The sequence below is a fragment of the Entelurus aequoreus genome, linkage group LG17 (assembly GCF_033978785.1).
Source record: "Entelurus aequoreus isolate RoL-2023_Sb linkage group LG17, RoL_Eaeq_v1.1, whole genome shotgun sequence".
NCBI lineage: Eukaryota > Metazoa > Chordata > Actinopteri > Syngnathiformes > Syngnathidae > Entelurus > Entelurus aequoreus.
The window spans coordinates 50,690,945-50,697,567 of NC_084747.1; the positions used below are offsets into that span (position 1 = coordinate 50,690,945).

General features: G+C 39.1%; 1 non-coding gene across 1 annotated transcript; it reads left to right on the forward strand.

The window, feature by feature from the left end:
* The first annotated feature begins 429 nt into the window (after positions 1-429).
* Positions 430-511, forward strand: trnal-aag (transfer RNA leucine (anticodon AAG)). Its single transcript has one exon. It is a non-coding gene; the product is annotated as a tRNA-Leu (tRNA).
* Positions 512-6,623: the final 6,112 nt, after the last annotated feature.

Below are 6,623 nucleotides of genomic sequence, written 5' to 3' on the forward strand. Positions count from 1 at the left end.
GCAAGCGTATTTCTTCATCTTGCTCGTCGACGGCGTCGCCATGTCTGTAACTTCCTCGTTCTTCTGCTCCGTCTCCTTGTTGTGTGCGCAGTTGTGCACTCTACTCTCTGAAAGCCGTAGATGTTATGACGTCATTGGGCAGGCAAGCTGTTTATATTGTGGGAAAGCGGACGTGAGAACAGGCTGTCCCCACTCAGGTCCGCATTGAGATGGAGGGGGCGTGGCCTCCAGCTCCGGCTGAATACCGGGAGTTTGTCGGGAGAAAATTTCTGCCGGAAGGTTATCGGGAGAGGCGCTGAATACCGGGAGTCTCCCGCTAAAAACGGGAGGGTTGGCAAGTATGACACAAATACAACGTTGAAACAAAGTGCGTTTTGGCGACGTTTATTCAAAGAAATTTGGTTATTTCCCAACAAACAACATGGATGTGGTAGCGTGGCCGAGCGGTCTAAGGCGCTGGATTAAGGCTCCAGTCTCTTCGGAGGCGTGGGTTCGAATCCCACCGCTGCCAACAATTATTTTTTTTACCATGAATTGATTTACGTAAACAAGTTGGAAAACTTATTCGGGTCAATTGTACGGACTATGTACTGTACTGTGCAATCTACTAATAAAAGTCTCAATCAATCCAACGTTAGACATCAATGTTGTCTCAATTTACAAATACGACTATTTTGCGACGTTATTTCAAGGTCAGTTTTAAAGGACGTGCGTATAATCGATGTTGTATCAATGTCTCGTGCCTGCTGGGGTTATTTCATTAAAGCGCTTTGTCCTCAGCTTCTTATCCGTTTTATTGTGTTGAAATGTGTCAAGTAAACCACCCCAAAAAAAATGACTGTTGAGTTTTCTTTATTTGAGTTCCTCGACTATTATACAAGATTCACCACACACTGGACTAAATACCACAAAATGGAGGAGAGTCCTTTTGTAAGTCCAAAGTCTAAAATGGATATCCAAAGTGTGGCCCGCAGCTCATTTTTTATTGGCCTGCGGAACATTGTAAAAAAAAAATTTTTTAAAAAGGTAATTGACGAAAAAAAATTGAAAAATTTCATGACTTCCCTCAATAACTAATCTTTTGTGAGACAGAAAAAAATATAATTTGTTAGATTTTTCAAGTGTGTGGAAAGCTTAATCCAGTTTTGTGGATTATTGTGAGACATAACAATTCCTGATCAAAAGTGTCTATATTACATTTAGACCAGTTAATCTCAAAACCTTGTTTACCCAAGTCTCACCTCAGGGAACGACTTGTTGTCACACCGCGGTGAGGGATGTCTTGTCTTGCTTTCTTCTGTCTTGTGAATTGCATGTTTTACTTTGAAAAGTTTCAGGTCACTTGCCCTTCCTTTTGTGTCATCAGTCTGACGTCATCCCTGACCCCTGATTGTTTCCACCTGTTCCCCATTAGCCTCATGTGTCTTATAATCCCACGCCTCTCTTTGTTCTGTGCCAGATTGTCTCGTTTATTCGTGCCTCTCTAGCCGCCTGTCCATGCCTTGCCTCGTCTCGTGTTTGAATACCTTGATCCTGAATTCCTTCGTTGATATTTTGAGTTGTCTTTCTCTCCTCCTCAGCAGAGTGATTTTGTCTTATTTAGTTTTGCAGCCGAAGTGGTGAGTTTTCAGTTTTTCTTACAGTTCTTCCTTTTCCTAAATCTTTATTAGATTAGAGACAGTGTAGAAGTTTCATAGCCATTGTTTCTTCCTCCTGTTGGAGCCTTTTTTTGTTTATAATACATTTCATAGAATATACGGCGCCAAGTATAGTTCGTTATTGTTTTTGTTAGGGATGTCCGATATTATCGGCCGATAAATGCTTTGAAATGTAATATCGGAAATTATCGGTATCGGTTTTAAAATTATCGGTATCGGTTTCAAAAAGCAAAATTTATGACTTTTTAAAACGCCGCTGTGTACACGGACGTAGGGAGAAGTACAGAGCGCCAATAAACCTTAAAGGCACTGCCTTTGCGTGCCGGCCCAGTCACATAATATCTACGACTTTTCACACACACACAAGTGAATGCAAGGCATACTTGGTCAACAGCCATACAGGTCACACTGAGGGTGGACGTATAAACAACTTTAACACTGTTACAAATATGCGCCACACTGTGAACCCACACCAAACAAGAATGGCAAACACATTTCGGGAGAACGTCCGCACCGTAACACAACATAAACACAACAGAACAAATACCCAGAACCCCTTGCAGCACTAACTCTTTCTGGACGCTACAATATACATACCCCCTAGTCCCCTCCCAATACTCCACCCACCCCGTCCCCCCCAACCCAACCTCCTCATGCTCTCTCAGGGAGAGCATGTCCCAAATTCCAAGCTGCTGTTTTGAGGCATGTTAAAAAAAATAATGCACTTTGTGACTTCAATAATAAATATGGCAGTGCCATGTTGGCATTTTTTTTTTTCCATAACTTGAGTTGATTTATTTTGGAAAACCTTGTTACATTGTTTAATGCATCCAGTGGGGGCATCACAACAAAATTAGGCATAATAATGTGTTAATTCCACAACTGTATATATCGGTATCGGTTGATATCGGAATCGGTAATTAAGAGTTGGACCATATCGGAATATCGGATATCAGCAAAAAAGCCATTATCGGACATGTCTAGTTTTTGTGTTTCCCTCCTTTCAGAGTGATTTTCGGTTGTTCCTTTTTTTTTGGAACCTTTTTCGCCGACTAGTTTAGTTATAGCCTATATTAAATTGCCCTGACTCTGAGGGTGAAAGGAAGTTTCAAAATAAAAGCCTGCCGAATTAATCCCTACTCTGCATCTGAGTCCTACCACAATGACCCAATAATAGTATATTTAATATTTTTTAGCCACGGTTTGAACAGTAACACTGTGTTTGGAATATTTAATTACCACTAGATGGAGTCCTCAGATTTAGACTATGCTTTTGAGTTGTCTTTATTTGTCTTCTTCCTTTTGTTTGTTTCTCCTCGGCTGCTCTCATGTTAGCATCACTCTTTCAATAACGACAACATATGTTTGCCACCGTGCACCGTCTTCATTATGTTCTGTGTGTGTGTGTGTGTGTGTGTGTGTGTGTGTGTGTGTGTGTGTGTGTGTGTGTGTGTGTGTGTGTGTGTGTGTGTGTGTGTGTGTGTGTGTGTGTGTGTGTGTGTGTGTGTGTGTGTGTTCTTGGCACGGGTCCATGTCCCCCCATACTCCGCCTGTAGCCGATGAGGCGAGACCGTTCATTTGTCAGACAACAGGTGGGGGGGTGGGATGAGGGAATAATTAGATAACGGCGACGGTCCAAGGAAGGTTAATGACAGTAATGAATATATTAGAGGGGAGGGGGAGGGGCCTCCTGCACAGCAACACAGAGACCATTGTCTCCTTTGGCCCCGCCCACAAACATGGACTCAGACCTCACAAGTTGCACCGCGGAGGAGCGGATTGTCCACATGACGGCGGGTAAAAGATGGATGCAGCAAAAATAATGTTTTTTTTTTTTTTTAAAAAACTGTACACACACACACACATTATTGTATTTGTTACCTTTTGAGACCTCCGAAAAATGCCTACCTCTTTAGGACCACCCTTTCTAGGTATATAAAGATTTGTATTTACAACATTAATAACATATACATACTATGCAAATGTAAAAAAAGCTTGTTGTGAAAAATGACTTGGAATTTTAAAAGAAAAAGGTCACAATTTCACAAGAAAAACTTGGAATTGTGGCAGTGTTATAATAAAAGTCGCCATTTTACTCAACGCAAGTCAAAATTTTACAAGAAAAACGGAACATTTGTGCAATGAAAGTTGGAATTTTACTCAATAACAGTCGCAATTTTACAAGGAAAGCTTAACATTTGGGCAATTTTATGAAAAGGGTCGTAATTTTACTCGACAAAAGTCATAATTGTATAAGAACACTTCAAAATGTTGTCAATATTATAATAATAAGCGGAATTTTACTCAAAAAATGTCACTATTTTACAAGAACAACAACAATAAAAATAGCAATATTATGATGAAAGTCAGAATTTTATATACGACAAATGTCACCATTTTGCATGAAAAAGTAATCATTTTACGAGAAAATATTGCAATATTACAGAAACAGAAAGAATATGAGAAGTTGTTCCCAATTTTATAAGAAAAAAAGTCAACACATTGTTGATCCCTGGTGCTGAATTTCCCCCGGGGATCAATAAAGTACTTTCTATTCTATTCTATTCTAATTTTATAAGAAAAAAGTCGACACAATGTGAGAATTATGTTACACACACACACAAACTTTAGGCCTCCAGGGAGGGGTAAGTGATGAGAAGTCGGGTGCTACCATCTGGAAAGGTCAAAGGTCAGAGTAAATGACCAGTGGTCCATCCAAAGACATCTGGGACAACCATGCCTGTTCAAACACACACACACATACTATCCATCCATCCATCCATTTCCTACCGCTTGTCCCTTTTGGGGCGTGCTGGAGATTATCTCAGCTATTGGGTGTAAATGACCCTATTTAAGCACTGCATGCAATACCGCTTGTAGACGCAAGAGGGCAGCATGCCCCCCGTCTCTACATGTAGTAATGTAGTGCAGGACACATTCATCCATACAAAATGTTTGTTGATCTAAATCAAATATGGAGCATTTTTAATGAATAATTAATCATATATTATGTATTATATAATCTTTTAAAAATATCCTTATAATTATTTATTTTTTTCTCATTTTGCCATGGTATAGTTGCGAGAATACTGTCATATTTGTGTGTATGTGTATACTCCAAATCTTATAAATAATTTTTTTGTTATTATTTATTAAATGTTTTATTTTTATTCTTTAAAAAATTCGTTGTTGTGATATAGTATTACTATAGATAGATATTGATATTGAAGAAAAAAAATGTTTACTTCCACAGCCACATTTACATAAATTACAATTAAAATAAGAAAAATAAAATACAAATAAAAATGTAACTAAAACGTACAAAAAAATAAAACCTGTAGGCTATATTATCTATAACTATGAATGTATTCTTAGATTGTTCTAGTACTATCACATATTTTAGTGTATTTCTCCTGTCCAGTGCAGCTTTAATAGTCTTGATAAGATGATCACTCTACCAAGATACGACCAATCAATAACTTTATTGACGACATGTCCCTCATTGAAGCGGCAATAATCCACCGTCATCTTCGCCGTGCAGCTGGAAGTGTGTGGAGTTGTTTTACTCGTTTTATGTCCATTTTTGACTCTACTCTGCATCCGTTGCAATTGAATTGTGTCTGGCTGTGCTTGTTTATTATTCATTTTCCTGTAGTATATATCTTCTGTGTTTTATAACCATTAGACCGGCTGTGATTGATGTTTTTCAACCAATCATGCTCAAATTTGACACATACGACATTAACCTTGTAGATTGTTATAGTAAAGATAGGTTAAGCTTTGTCAGTGTGCCATGTGTTACCCAGTTTCCCCTAGGGCAACAACGTTGATATAAGTTTGATGAAACGTGATTATGTGCATGAGTGTATGTATGTATATGTACTTGTATATGTACAGTACGTGTATATGTGTGTTTGTACAGTGAATGTATATGTACAGTATGTGTATATGTATGTTTGTACAGTGAATGTATATGTACAGTATGTGTATATGTCGGTCTCCTTAATGTGTGTACCAAATGTCATCGTCATTGGGCGGAACACCTTGAAGTTACAGTGGCTGTTTTGTCGAGCCGTGTGAGAAATTTCAAGTCGTTCCCACTGACGGAGTTCAATGGCAAACATAAACGTGTGTGTTATGGCAAATGTTCCCGCTTGTGCGTGCAGTGGTTCAGTAGAAGTTAGACAAACATATAATCCTCTACATCAGGGGTGTCAAACTCATTTTCATTGAGGGCCACATCGCAGAGGGCCCCTTTTAACAATGAGTAAGATATGATTATATACAATACATTAACAATATATTTTTTTTTATATAAACTCCCAAAAATGTTTTCGATTTTACTTTAAAAACTGGCAGCTCAGTCACTGTCAGAATAATTGTATCTAAGTTATCACAAAACTTTGTGTTTCAATGAGTTCCCGGCGAGCAGACAAAAGCTGTCTTTGATCCTACCAAGCAGAAGAAAACTCCACTGTGAAGGATGGGAAGCGACATGAAGGTGTCGGTTTCTTTGATGTATTGTAATCCACAGGAAGATTTTGTCTTGACCCGAGATCTACAAAGCGGAGAGGAAGCAGGGCCTGACCCCCCCTCCAGGCACCTTTTCTTTCTTTCTTTTCTGTTTTGTGACCAAAGGCAGCGGCTGTTTACGACCCTCGTCCCTTTAGAAACAGCTGTTGCCATGTAATCAGGAAAAGTACAAATAAAAAGTACAATCTTTTGCAGAGCGTGGTGGGACACTGTACAAGGGTACAGTGTCTACGCGTTTCTCCTCAATTGAGCCAAATTTAATTCTGTCTCTGTTTAATTCCTTGCTTCTTTGTCTGTTTAATAGATGTCATCAGCGTTTGGCTTAAAGGACCATTGTGTGTGTTTGGACAAAGGATAATGTTAGCTGGGATTTACCCTGGATAACCTTAGCCGTAGTGTAGAAGGGACCTGAGTCCCTGCAAACAATGCTGG